The sequence below is a fragment of the Ambystoma mexicanum genome, chromosome 4p (assembly GCF_040938575.1).
Source record: "Ambystoma mexicanum isolate Mex_15411 chromosome 4p, UKY_AmexF1_1, whole genome shotgun sequence".
NCBI lineage: Eukaryota > Metazoa > Chordata > Amphibia > Caudata > Ambystomatidae > Ambystoma > Ambystoma mexicanum.
Window position 1 is genome coordinate 873618725 of NC_090927.1, and position 15921 is coordinate 873634645.

A 15921-nucleotide genomic window follows, 5' to 3' on the forward strand; every position below is an offset into this window, starting at 1 on the left:
TTTTCTTTTAAAATGCATGTGTATTGGGATATCTTTCTCTTCCTGACGTAGCTAGTAAAATCAGTAACATTTTCATTTTTACTGATAGCACAATCAACCATCCACCCATGATTAGCACCAGGATAGCCAAACCCACTATTGAGCGTTCCCCCCAGGTCCCCCACTTAAATCTTTCCACTTCTATTATGCCCAGATTACTAATTGTAATATTGTTTTTTCTCAAATTCATTTTTATAACATGTCTTTCTTTGTGATTCAATAAATATTCCACATCCGGATCTATTGGAAAAGTATCCCTTTGAAAAAAATCGATATTTTCCACTTGGCTTTCCCAAACATCATTTGTTACATGAAACAATGTTAATCCCCCAATTGACACAATTGCATCCTTTGGAACCTGTAAATAAAAAACATTATATTTCACCTGTTTAACCACGTATGTTCCATGGTTTAAATGTACTACCGTCATGTTCTTTAAACAGGTGCTGACCAACCATTTACCTCTGACCATCTTAGCCTGTGCCATTTCTTCACTCCCCATATTACTAATAATCACTTCACATCCCTCTGATATACTTGGGTCAGATTTCAAACCACAATTAGCATCTGTGGTATCAGGAACAAACGGTTTACCTGGACACATATAATTTTGTTCTTTAAATGTTACACATGTTTCCAGGTTTGGTATTAAATAAACTTCAGGTTCCCATGACTGAAATGCCACCACTTCTGGAGTCTTAATCTTAATGAATTTGTCCTCTTGCCAAAATCCCACATTGTGTACCCACTTCGTTTGATAAATAAGTTCAGGGGCTACATATGGGATGCATAGCAAAAATCCGATCTCTAGTCTTTCCAAGTCCACATATAACAGCATTGCATTCCCCATTTCGAATGCAATTTTTACCTGTATTATGTCAATTTCCCTCCTGGTCAATCTTTCTATCATTTGACGAATGATATCCTGCGAAACAAAATACAAGGGAATATGTCCTTGAATCAATTGTGAAACTGCAGTTTGAACTTCTCTCATATAATTCGTTAATAGTCTATCAACAGGACTCATTATGTTCAATATTTCATTTAAAGTTCTGTCATGCTTAAGTATTATTTTAGTCGCCCGTTGCATTACATCCGCTTGTTCATTTAGAATGATTGCAGTTTCATTTATGAATCTTACTTGTTCATCCAGTCCCCCTCTAATTCCATCTAACGTTTTTTGTATTATTTCTAGGTCAATACTCAGTTGTTGTGCTTTAGTACTCAGTGTTCCTACCGAAATAGAATTGGCTGTTGATATTGTGGTACCTATTATTGCTCCAATTATAGACATTACCATTGATATCGCGAGCATCACCGCACCTCTCTTTCCTCTCTTCTTCTTAATGTCTGCTGAATTCACGAATGTTTTTTCCAATTACATTAATATATCTCTTATTGACTGCTTAGCGTCCTCTTTTCTTATTTCCAGCCACTCTTTAGTCTGTTCAATCTTAATTCCGGTATTGTTCAAGTGTTTTTCAATCAAAATCTCAGGATTTAACGGTATGTATATATTTTGGAAAATCATCCTTCTATCACTCATGATGAACCCTGGTGCCTCTTCCACCGCGATACCAGATGCTGGTCCAGGTTCAATGACAACCTGTGCTTCTGAATTCTTGAAGATCCCTCCAAATATCATCATCATTAACCATATCATCGGTATCATCTTCAATGCTGATCGCTTTGCAGCCTTGGTCTTCACCCCTCTTTGGGGCTTTCCCGGAATCCGTCCTCGTGGGCTCCAGGACTCCATCGTCTCTCCCGTGGGCTCTGATCCCGGAACCTCCGACCAAATAATGTTAATTGTCTAAATCAAAATAGAAAATAAACAAATTAAGTACATAGCATAATACTAACTTCATCCTTTTGCCAAAAATAAAACATGCTTGGTAAAAATATTTCATTTTCTTTTTTTTTTTTTTTTTTCCTGAAATGAAACACAAGTTAAAAGAAAACAAGCAGATATTCAATATTTAACACACTTTCTCTCTGCACACCAACCATGAGCTTCCATTATATGTGCATTTATTTATTTATTTATTTATTTATTTATATTATATATTTTTACATATATTACAGTGTTTATGTACCATCATAACAATCAACTTTTTTTTTTGTTTAACTTCTTTGTCACTGCCTCCTGATTACACCCATTTATTTTCTCTTTTTGTGTTCAAGGGACTTTATCTGTTTCTACATGCTCAAGCTGCCTGATCTCATGTCTGGGATGGCATGGTTTGATTTGATTTACATGGACAAACTGCTCTATTGCTGTTTCACCTTCATTTTTCAAAATTTTATAAACCACAGGAGAGACCTTATCTATAATTCGAAATGGCCCCTGCCAGGCTGCTAGAAATTTAGAATTTTTCTGTTTACTTTTTCCAAAATGAAACTTGTACACCTGATCCCCTACACTGTATTCCTTTACTGATGTCTTTTTGTCATAATAAGACTTTTCACTGTCAGCGGCTCTTTCCAGATTTCTCTGCACAAAAGCAAATGCATGTTGCAAATGCCTCCTCAGTTCATCAATATATTCATGAACTGTGGATGCACTCACAAGAGTTTGCTCATGTGTTCTGTATAGTAGGTGTTGTGGTAACACCATTTTCCTACCTGTCAAGACCTCATGAGGGCTAACACCTGTTGCTTTGGCAGGAGTCGATCTGATTGCCATCAAAACCAACGGTAAACGTAAATCCCAGCTGGAACCTGCTACTGCCACAAATTTCTCTAAAATATACACAACAGACCTATTGCTTCTTTCAACTGTACCTGAAGACGCCGCCCGATATGCGATATGTAGTTTCCTTTTCACACCTAGTATTTTCCATACCTTACTCATTAGAGTACTTGTGAAATGACTTCCTCTGTCTGACTCAATTCTTTGTGGCAACCCAAACCTTGAGAACACATGGTTCACTAGCAATGTGGCTGCTGTTTGCGCACTACAATCTGGTGCAGGAATGCATTCAATCCACTTCGACATCAAACATACCACACTCAAAATATAACGGTGTCCCCTGCTCGACCTTTTTAAAGGACCTACATAGTCTATTTGCAAATCTGACCATGGGAGAGTTAGGCCTCTTTTCATCAATGGTGCTCTATGCATTGGTGAAGCAGGTTTAAATTGGGCGCATACTAGACATCCTCTAGTATATAATTCCACATCTTGGGACATATGTGGCCAGTAAGCATAATCTTTTAGTATTTCTAATGTTTTTTGTGAACCTCTATGGCCTGCAGTTATGGCATCATGTGCATGGTGTAGCATTAGTCCTCTGAATGAAAGGCCATCCTGTAATCTAATTTGTGTTTTGTTCTTTAATAACACCCTCAACTCTTCTTTTCCCATACAATCATTTTCTGTTAAAGGATTTTGTTCAGGATCTATCAAATGATTATAATAGATTCCCAAAATTTGATCATTCTTTTGTGCCTCAATCAAATCTTGGTCTGGCGTGTCATGACTCCACTGCACCACCGGTTGATCTACCTCCTTTGGTGCTTTAGAACGTGTGACTGCGTCAATTTGTATTTCACCCATTAAATAATCAATAGGTAGCAATTCTCCCATCACAGCCCCAATCTTAGCCAGGTGGTCTGCCTTATCATTTCCCTCCTTATCCTCTCCTGGTGTTTTTAAATGCCCACAAATTTTTCTCCAGTATATTGTTAACTCATTCTCTGACACCAATTTGTCTATGGCTTGTATCATTTTTCCATGCTTAAGTGGCTTTTTGTTATATGTAACCATGCCTCTTGGTTTCCAACCAGGCAAATACTCCACAAAGCTATTCCGTGCATAGTCAGAATCAGTCACCAGGACAATTTCACTGAACTTTTTATCAACTGCAGTAGCAATTGCTTTATAAATGGCTGCCAATTCCGCCACCTGACTGCTCCTATCTCCAATCCTCAGCCCTATACTGGGAACGCCTTTACATTTCAACCAGACATTTCCTATTCCTGCCACTAATTGTTTATTACTGTCATTTTCAATGTGAAAAGCACAACCATCCACATATACAGTTGGCAAATCCTTGCATGTTTTTTCATCAAAAGCTTTGTGTGGTGATTGTTCAAATTCTTGCAAACTAGTTTCCACTTCCATTTCATTTGGTATTTGTTCAGCTGCACAGTCATGTAAGTCAGCTAACCCTTGAGCAATTGGGCTCTTTTTATTTTGTCCATATCTCACTTCTACGGGAAAACCTTGTAATGCCAGCGTCCATTAAGTGATTCTGGATTGGGCTAGATTTCCTGATCTAATTCTTTTACTCTCTAAAAATTGCAAAGGTTGATGATTTGTTTCAATAATCACCTTTTCTCCCTGAACAATGGGGCGGAAATGTTGTAGCGCCCACACAGTGGTTAATAGGGCCTTTTCACATTCATTAAATTTCATTTCAACTTGGGAAAATGCCTTACTTGCATATGCAATGGTTTTGTGATTCAAATCGTGTTTTTGTGATAACACTGCTGACATACAATGTTCAGAAAAACCTATTTCTATAAAGAAATCCCTGTCCTTTATGGGGTATGCTAAACATGGTGCCTTTACAAGACATTCCTTTAATTTAGCCACTGCATCAGACTGCCCGCTTTCCCATTTCCAGGGAGTATTCCGTTTAAGCAGTTTAGTCAATGGTTGAGTGATTTCTGCATAATTTTCAATGAACTTTCTGTTATAGCCTGTCATCCCTAATAAACTTTTTACTCCTTTCACATTTTTAGGATCTTTTAATCTTTGTATGGCCTCTATTTTCTTCCTTTGTGGATTTAGCCCATGTTCAGTCACTTCATGTCCTAGAAAGTTCACTTTTTTCTTGCACCATTGTGCTTTTTGCAACGATACTTTGGCGCCTGCTTTCTGCAATTGGCCAAGTACATGTCTTATTTCATCAAAATGGCTTTTCAAACTTTCATTTTTTATCAGGACATCGTCCACATAAACTATTGTTCCTCTTTCCGCTGCATCCGGCATGGCCTTTCTCAAAAATATGCCAAATTCACTCCCACTATTGATGTACCCGAACGGAGCTCTAAGCCAGGCATATTGAGTCCTGTCAAATGTAGAGGAAAATAAATTCTGTATCTCCTCTGCCAATGGCACGCACCAATATCCAGAGGTGAGATCTAATGTGGTAAATACATTTGAACCATGTATCTGAGCTAGGCCCTGATCAATGAATGGCAGTGGCCATCTAGATATTGGTACTCTTTTATTTAACTCTCTCAAGTCTGCACATAGCCGCCATTGACCATTTGGCTTCAATACACCTAAAATAGGTGTATTGGATGTGATATGAATGGGCCTGATGATTCCCCGTGATTCCAAATTTTTAATAATCTCTGCCAATGATTCTAAACATGCCAGCGGTAGTCTATACTGGCGTACAAACACTGGGTTTCTGCTACACCCTTCTGGTAGTGTGGCCACATGTAAATCAGTTAAACCACAGTCATAAGCATCTTTTGCAAATACATCCTTAAACTCCATAAATATTTCCCTCAGGTTGTCCCTATCCTTATCGCTTTCACATGCATCCGCTAAGGAGACCTGCTCTTCTACCATTTTTGAAAATTCTGGAAAATCTTCTGGTAAGGGAATCTCGGCGCTTTCTTCTAACTGTGTGGCTGTGTCTTTTTGTAAAGCTGCCACTTTTAAATATTTTGGCATATCAGCTTCCACTTCAATAGGCTGATTTTCTGTTTCATTTTCATTTAAATTAAATATTATGCAATCCTCTTGATGGCAGCACACCGTCTCATTTGAATCATAAGGATACACAGAATGAATTTTAAATATTCCTTTGGGCTGAGAGTCCAGGTGTTCTGGCAACTCGCCCTTGGCATCTACATATTTTTCAGGAATATTCCCAATCACCATGTTATTTAAATCTGCCGTATAATGTGATTTTTGTATGGCCATTCCTAATGGGGAGTTTTCCTCTAAATGAATATCCTGACAACCTTTATTATTTACCATGATTTTTACAGATCCCTCACCAATGTCTACCAATGGAATGTATTCATAATCCAGGCCTTGCTGTTTTATGGACTCATTCAGGCATACAAATGCATCAGAGCCTTTCATCTGCTGTCCATTTTTGCATTTCAGTGTTATTGCAAACTGTTTTGTAAATGCAGGAATAATAGTATTTTTCCTCATTTGTAATTCGATTGCATAAGGAACCAGTTGTGCACAATGATAAGCCCTTCTTTTGTTTTCAAATTCAGGTGCCGGACCACCTAGGCGTGACCATATTTTTTGATTAAGGAAATCTAACACCATACACATTCTGTGCATGATGTCAATTCCCATGTAAAATTCATTTTGTGCTCCACTCATTATCCAGACATTATGGTAAATTGTTTTCTGCCCAATGCTAATTTTAAGCATGCATCTGCCTGCAATTCGGTTTTCAAAGTCTGGACTGTCCAACCCAGAAACATATTGGTTTTTAATCCTAAATTTCGGGATTTCCTCCCTTTCCATTATTTTTTGCAACAATTTCTCATTAATGAAACTCCTTTCATGTTCAAGCGCTAAAGTGGCTTTTATTGTTTTAAGATAATCATTTATACCAACATGAACCCATGGTTGCTCATCTTCCATGTGTATTTCTGCCAGAGTGGTAATGTGTTTTTCTGAATCTGTTTTAGGAGCAATATTCTGTTTGCACGTTTTCTCTTTTAGATAAAAACATAATGTGTGCTCATCTATGGCAGTCTGCCAATCTTTCCTTGGGTCCATGTATATTTGTACAGGTAGTTTTTCATTGTCGCTCTGCATTTTGTCTTCACACATTAATATGACAGTGACACTAGGTATGCAGCTATTCTGGAGATATACCTCCACAGCATCATTTGTTTTGGCAACGGTGTGACATTCATTTATATTGCTGTTTTGTGATTTTAGTTTCTTAGACCTCAATGGTTTTTTGGTTAAGGACCACAGCACTCCATTCACCCCATCTATGAGAGGAGACAATCTTTTCAGGCAATCTGTCCCCATCAGAAATGGAATTTCACAAATAGATGTGATCAATACCTCTTGTTTCATTCTGTGCTTTCCTATTTTTATGTCAACCTCAGTTACACCTATGATGGGCACCTCCTCCCCATTAAAGTTATGCACTGGGCCTTGATTTTCCTTCACTGTGATCTGACTCTGTGGAGGTCTCCCTTCATTGATACTCTTTACCAGCTCCTTGGACATAATTGTGGCCTGTGCGCCAGTGTCAATCATAGCAAAGGTGTGGCATTTTTCTTCTACAGTGATGGGTGCATAATATCTGTCCTCAACTTCCTCTAATATACATAAGAAATGTGAATTCTTACTGATTTCAGGGCTCACCTTTCTCAGGTGTTTTTCACTTTTGGCTAAGCACATTGGTAAATGAAAAGACATTTTTCCCTCCTTTTTACCCATTTCTGTGCGAGAGATTTTATTCATTTCTCCATGTTCAGAGGTTTTTTGGAGTGTGGCCACTGTTCGCCCATCCATCTGGGTAACATCAGAGACCACATTACAACCTTCCAACTGAACATGTGTAACAACATCATTCAGCAATTTGTCATTTTTTAATTCTGTGCATTTGTGATCATTTAGTGTGATACCAGCCCTTTCAGCCTCTTCAGAAATATGTGGTTCAAAGAATTCTTCAGGTGATTGACTTGTACCCTCCTTGTGAGTATTTCCTTTTTCTGTCTGTGTTTGGTCATTGTTTTGCTTGCCCAGGGAAGGAGCTATGGCATCCCCACTTACTCCCTGTTCACTGGTATTCCCCATGCATGAGTCATTTTTCTTAAATCTGTCCCTTTGTTCTTTTGGAATTCCTAATGTTTCTTTTTCATTTGTGCAAATCTTTACTGTTTTATTTAGCTCTAAGTTAAACCGTACCTCTTTTTTAGAAGTATTTGCACTTTCTGTCACAATTTCATTTACTGGTACTTTCATTTTTAATCCATTAGGCATCTCAGAGTCGTTATGCAAAATTATATCAGAGCAATCTGTCATTTTGGCACTGCAGTTATCATGAGTACTTAGTCACTTTTCGGAAGCCCCCCGGTCATTGCTATGGCCATCAGCCCCCTCTTTGGAAGGTTGTTTTTGCGCTGTATAGAGCTTTCCTATTTGCTCAGCTAACATTTTCACTTGGGCCTCAAGGCACTGGAACCTTTCCATCTCTCTAGGATCCTCTTTCTGTGGCCTAGGTCGATATTGGTTGTTTTCCCCCTGATTGGATCTATTCTGATACCTCTCAGGTGATTGATGTCGGTTGGGATGGTTTCTGAACTCTTGATTCATTTGTGGAGGGGAGCGGGTTGCACCCATCCTTTGATTATAGTCCCCTGGTGGGGAATCATTGTACTGGCGTGGACTGTAGTTCACGTTTTGCCTCATGTCCTGTCTCTCAGATTGTGGGTACTGGCCCCTATGTTGATTTCCATTATCAGTAAATCGATCCACATATCGGGGCCTATCCTGATTACCATATATCATGGTGCTGGGATCAAATCTGCTCTGTGTCCCCAATGACTGGTAGGGACCATCATTTCTTTGATCTTGATTTTGTCTCTGGTTATTGTTCATACCTGCCATATCAGGTCGGTATCCTACCCGGGGTCTGTCCCCTAAATACCTAGGGCTGATGTAGCTCTCTCTATTACTAGGATCATGTGATTGGAACATTGGTACAGGAAATGGCGATCTTTGTTGATTACCCCTTTGTTCAGGTGTCACATTATTTTTACCTTGGCTTTGAGCAGACTCAAGGGACCTTTTGGCTGACCTGATTTCCATTACTGTGGCTGAGGGTTCTTTAGATTTAGGTCTAGTATCTTTCATTTTATCACTTTCTCTACCCTGACAATAGAGTACCTCATATAGTTTTGTGCTTTGATGTACAATCCATTCAAGGGACTTGTCACGGTCAAATTCACGGACCAATTGGGATATGATGTCTTTCTGTAGCCCATAGAAGTATGCAGTTTTAAACTCATTGGAATTTGAGTCAAAAGATACATCAAAGCGAGAAAATGCTCTTTTTAAGTCTTGTAACAATTGGCGAGGGGATATATTAGGTCCAGCAGTAATTGTGTACGCGACTTTCTTTGCCTCCTGCAATGACTGAAAAGGAGAAAAATGACGCCTAATTTCTTTTTCAAACTCCAGCCATGTCATATTCTGCTGTTCATTTAATCCCCTTATGATGCTGGCCGTCGGGGCATCTAAAGTTAAATGAAAATATTGTCTGTACTGTTCCTTAGGTATCTGGAGTGCTTTAAAACTGTCATGCACCGCTTCTAAGTGATCCTCAATGCAGCATTCACCTCCCTTTTTAAATGGTTTGATCAGGGCTTTAATGGATTTCATTATTTTTATGGGGCTACTTGTTGCAATGCATGGAATTGCACTATTTTGTTATTCAATCCTGTTTTCAGGTGTATGAGATTGGTGGCTGCCCCCAATGGGAGTATCAAATCCCCCAAGGGCGCTGCAACCAAGTTCAGTCACCGGCCCAGTCACTGGAGCACTAGCTCTTTGGGCAGAGCTAGAATTCACCTCCACTCCATTGAATGTGGTACCCTGCCGCCTCTCCTGGGACCTGGGAATGCACATTTGCTGTTCTAAGTCCTTACACTTTTTAAGGAGTCTGGTTGCTTCATTTTGCAAATAATTATTTTCATCACTCATTTTATTAATCACCTCCTGCATGTCGCACATTTGCATTTGGCATTCATTGAACTCTTTATTTCTCTTGTCTCTTTCTTGAATCATTTTAATCATTTCTTGTTCTGCACTCTGGAGATCACCTTCTTTTTCACAATGTTCTTTTTGTAAAATCTGCATTTCTGAAACAACCTCATCTTTATCCTGCCTAATGTGATCCACTAAGGCTTTTAAGTGTGCCAATTCTTGCTCACTATCTTCAAATTGTTTCTTGCTTTTGGATAACTGAGTATCAAGGTCTCTGCATTTTAATTGCATGTCTTTTTGGCATACATCCAATTCTGCTCTCAACATTTCCTGATTTTTACTTGCCCCCTCTAATTCAGTCTTTAACCTGTTAATTAGCTGAGTATCATTCTCTTGCATTCGCAGGGACTTGTTTAAAATAAACCATATTTTGCCGCATAGCCGTATTAAACAGTCTTTCTCTGCACTTTTATCGGCTGCATTCAATAATCTTGTAAGGCAGACCTGAATTATGCTGCCTTCTGCAAAAATATTGTCTAATTTTTCTTTCTGCACCTCACCCTGAATGCGGTTACTCCATTCCAACGTGCTATTCGATGACCAATTCCCATGTGCAAACAACTTTGCCTCTAAATATTGCACTAGATCTGAGAATGTGGTTTCCCTTTGTGACATTCTGAAATTCGTTTTTAGTGGCACACTGCTATTATAAAATGGGTTCCCTTTAATGTGCAAATGGCAGTGTGAGACACGCTTGCCACGCCCAGTAGGTACTCTATGATCACTTTCCCGGCCTGCAACGCACCATAAATATGTAGGGTATTTTGTGGAGATTTGGGGCCTGACGGTATTTTATTACCGCCGAAATATAACTTAGCAATAATCACTCCTCGTATTCAGATTGGGCCCTGTACAACAATAATACAGTGGACATGCATTATTTCAGCACCCAGACATGCATATTTGGTGTGCGTGGTTGGTATGCGTATTTGGTGGTATTTTGGTGAGCGTTATTCCCTTGTTTTATTGGTGGCCCCAATGTCCAGAATCCCTTATCTTTGCTTAGATTTTTCGTGTAATCACTAGAGAGACCTCAGGCCTACATTTCAGGAATACCACATTTTCAGTGTTAGTGTTAGTGTGCCACCATGGGCAATCTCACTGACTTATTTACGACAGAGAGCTATATGTGGTAATTTCCACTACCTTATATACGGTAGGGAATTATGTCCAGAGAGTCTCTCTTCCCGTTGGCTCATGTACCTCCAACAAGCTATGCTACAATCACTCACAACTGTTCATACTAAATCTGATCATGCAAAATGACAATTGCACTGTTTAAAAATCTCCCCTCGTCAGCACTGTATTGGTAAATAGAAGACACACCACCCGTCTGCTTTCAAATATTTTTCTGTATTATAAAAGTTGCATTTAAACACGATCTCACTCTTTACAGAAATAACTAAAACAGCACAGTAACAGCTTTGTCTATGACACACTGCAAAGAGAGTGGCGGAGAACAGAACTCAAATTGCAACATTAGCATTTGATTAAGGCATGCACAGGAATCCTACACTGACTGCATATTCTCGTACACACTAAGCTCCCACACTTATGTAATTACCTTATCTGTTCAGTGAAGTTTTCTTTAGCTGTTCTCTTTCTGAGTGTGGCTCCCTTAAAGATTAACCCCAGTAAAAAGGATCGCCTTTCCTTCTCAAACCGGGGTCATTGCCTGGAATTCTCAGCTTTTGCAGATAGGAATGCTCCAACCAGGAAAAGGTCTTCCTCCCAGCTCTGCCAAATCTTGACTGCCTTTCTTCTTCCTCAAACTCCCCCCAGCAAAAACCTGATCACTCCCTCTAGCATGATACTTGCTATGACGCTGCTCCAATCAGAATTAATCACGCCATCTCCTCCTTCTCTACACAATGGCTCATTTTTATAGTAATACTTTGTAACCAACTGATTTCCTGTTCTTTCGAGCCCATTTGCTTCCTGTAGTTATATGGACAGGGCAGCAGAGAGAACAAAAAAAAAATGGATGTGCGTTTAAAAGTTCACTTTCAGAATAGGCCTAATTCTGCAGTGGAGACACATTTTTATTAGTGGATTATGTTTCATTAGTCAGGTTAGTTATCAGTAAGGTTAGTTGTTATTTTCAAATGTGTCTCTCGCACCATAGGCATTTCAGGTGAAAAATAGTGTGCATTTTTAAATGAGCACGTGTGCTTTTAACTGTAAGAATAGATTTGCATCTTATATGTTAAAATCGTTTTTGACTGAATAGCCTGTCTTTTCTTGTTAATTTGGTAACACATATAGCAATGCACCATACCCTTGTGGTGGTGGTGCTGCAAAAAAAAAATTGCTACCTGTGTAGTAGTGCTGTACTCTGTGCTGTAACACGCCAAATATCCTTACAGCCTAATATAGGGAACCTTGTTTTTCCTCATTCCTCCAGACATGATTTTGAATGTGAGTGGGTTTGGATGGCACACCTGTGATGTGATATCCAATGGATTGTGTTTTCCAAAATGGCCGCTATTGTGCTTCCTTTTACAGCGGTGACGTTTTTCCGTTGGCAGAATTTCCTTTGGCGGAATTTCCATAGGCAGACATTCCGCTGTTCTACGCTGCAGTAACGTTAATTCTGCTGATTTGTGGAGGTAATTCCACCTCATCCACGGTGAGAAGAACTACCATTACCACGATTGCTGTGTGTGTGCATCTGCCATTTTGGAATACAGCAGTAATTCCGCTGCACAACACAGCGGTAACGGAAATTCTATTGCAGTGGATTTACTGCTGATTCCTGAACAAACTTGTAATGAGGTCCTTAGTCCTGTAAATCCTCCTTCACGGTGCCCTATTTCACTGTTGGTTCCCCAGGAGTTAGAAGGAACTGCAGCAAATTTCTCATATTTCCAGATAAATGTAATAAAAATAGCAAATACAAGTAACGCTTCCAAATAATATGTCAGCTGAGAAGATAAAACAAAAATCCCAAAAGATTCCTTCCAACACTCTCAAAAGTGCTCAATTGTTGTCCAAGTTCCAAAATCCAAAGAAGTACTGAGACAAAGAAGTGATGTGTGGCACAGGCAATACTAATGTGCCCCAACACAACAGCAAGAATAATGGATCCCTGCCCCATGCACGTGACATAAAGACGTTGAAGGTCCTTTCCTCCAACATCAGCACAGAAGATTGATCGGGGCTCAAAAAAAGCATTGGTGAAGCTCTTCCTTCAAAAAATGTGTACTCTAAGGTACCTTGGTGTAGTGCAGTGATCCACAGCACAAATGCTCTCTATACCGGTAACAGCAAAAGCAGCTGCCAGAGATTGTGGCATTTTCCAATAACGCAGCAACAGCTCGCCTCCTCCGATATGGCACTTGGGCAACCTGAAGCTCAGGGCACAGAGAAGAGCACAGATGCTTCCTCAGGCCATACAGGGGGAGCATGTTTAATGCTCCCTATGCTACACAGGGCAGGCAGGAATCTCTCTGGAGAGGCAGGCAGGGCACCTACAGAAAGACAAAGAAGGCAGAAGGGCCCAAGGGTTCAGAAGCTTGTCGACAAAATCTGTGAGAACCCACCACAGGAATGAAGACACAGGATAAGGTGTTTTATGAGTTTTATTAAGTTATGCAGTGTGAGGCCCTTCTCCTTAACAGCTCTAGCAACTGCCTTCCTAGGGTGTGGGAAGAATATTTTATACCCAAGGTTGGAACATGGAACTTGGAGCCATCACCCCAGCAACCAGATGTACATTCTGGCCTGCTAGAGTAACCAGATACACAAGGCAGGTAAAAGTAAACACACATTTGATCTCAAACAATGCACTGTATTATTACATGACATGTTACATATGTACAATATCTACAACATGATTAGGTGAGCTAAATGCAACACCTAACAAATACTATGTGATAGTGTTAGTCTTTGCTAGACATTTCACTTTCGGTGGCAGAGATTCTGGGAGAGGTGCATTTTATGGTTTCAAATAATGTTGATGATGCAGCTTCTTAAGAGTCAACATCAGAGCAAAGGTATGCATTTCGAGATTTTCACAACATTTAGTTTGTGAATTCATAGTGCTTTTGTTGAAGTAACAATAAGGCTTTTTAACTTATGCTCCTCTTAGAAATTATACAGCCTTCATTAGCATTATGGTTTCAGATATGGCATTGACTGTATGAAGAAGTAGACATATCAATGGGCTCATATTTAAGACACTTGTAAACGCATCATTTGTGTTCATTGCAAAAGCTATGTTGACGTTGGAAGTTAGGTGGAGGCGGCCGTTCGGTTGCAGCAATAGTTTTTAGTTTCCGGCTCTGCAATGAGGCCTAAGATTTTTGAGCAAATGAATAACACATCAAACCCTGTTTAAAGGTGAATACAATGAATATTATTGGAGAGGTTTTTGTTTATTGTTTGGTCATTCTGAAACCTAACTGGATTGCTCAGTTCAGAGTATCAACACATTCAGCCAAATATGAACCCCAACTTACTTACTGACATGAGAATTTACGTTGCCAATGTTTTGTAGTTTGTTTCTTTTGTGTTTGGTAAATCATTACAAGACTATAGAGAGGATTTCCTGGCATGATATTCTGACGGGCAAAGGAACGTTTGGATTACTCCAAACTGTTTCGAGGCATTTTTTGACAGTTTTAAAAAGGCTCCACAGGGCTATGCTAAGGGGGGGAATAAGAGATCCCATACTTATTCTTCAATGGTCCAAGATAAAAAGAGAGAGCTTATAAGAGAGATTTGCTTGTTGAGGGAATCTGGTCTGTTCCAGGGTATGGGGTCGGTGGCCATTAAGAGTCTGAAGCAAAAGAATAAAAATTGGATGAAGAGTTATAGATTTATATTGATGCAGAAGGATGGAATTAAAATGCTGGAGACCCTGGTTTAAAAAGATGAAAGGAACCTTTGGGAAATAATTACACAAAGCTATCAGCAAAGTAATGTGATTGCAGAGGGCAAGTGGATAAAGCATTTCCAGTATGTCTATAGGAAATGCGACCTTTTAGTTGTTTGCCCATCAGCTAAGTCAGCATGGGAATCGAATATGTCGGCAGGTGTAATGGAGACAATGATAAAAACAGCATCAAACTCGAGGGCAGTTTTTGGGGAGAGTTGGTCTTTTCTGCCCCCCTTATCGTTCCTGCGCTGGATAAATCTCACTCATACTAAAGGGGGCAGAAGCCCCCTCCCTCCTGTGTGTAATCTGTTTTAACCAACATGTAACCACAAACAAAAGACAAATGTGTAAACAAGCCTTATTGAAGCTCAGAGACTCCATTTTGTGACACACTAGAAGCTATCTTTAACTAGCCACGAAAATGATCTCTAAAAACCTGCCTATCCCCAGCGCATCGCACAGACAGCCCAAGCCACCTCTGCCTCCTGCCAGCTCTGCACAAACCATGTTCTCACAGAAGTCCAGCTATTCATTGTTAAAAAAGTAGTATTGCCCGGGAAGATGAGCTCACTGCCCTGGGCCTCATTACGACCTCAGCGGTAGCCATGCCGCTATTGGCGGCATGGCTGCCGCAGAAATCGCGTCCGGGTCCGGGTTCCCAGAATGAGGAATTACCGGGCCATTCCGAGTTCGGAGGGCCCGGTAATTCCTCCCTCCAAGAACCCGGACCCGGAACCTTCCCCATTCCCATTTCAGCCCCCATAGGGCTGAATGGGAATGGGAGAGGGAGCAAACAACAGGCCGATTACGAGTGGTCCGTTGTTTGCTCCCTCTTCCCCTCACGGGACCCAGTAAGCACGCCTGGTTTTACCAGGCGTGCTTACCGTGTCCCGCGAGGGGACCTCGTAATGTGGCGGAACGGGTTTAACAGGTCTGCATCCTTTTGTGGCTCCTGTTAACCCGTTCCGCCAGGGTCGTAATGAGGCCCCCTATGTGAGACCGGAGCAGGCCTCAGCCCAAGAACACATCCATCTTCACTAACCTGCCTGTGCTCCCTCGACCCCCAACCACCAAGCCACAGTCCACTGGGCCCATGCCTCTCTGCTCTTTGATACAGATAAACATCGGACCCCTTGCAGTAACCAAACGAGGACACCCACAATAGCACTAATTCTCCACACCAATGTATCCTCTATAAAAAATAACCCATGTCCATCCGTAT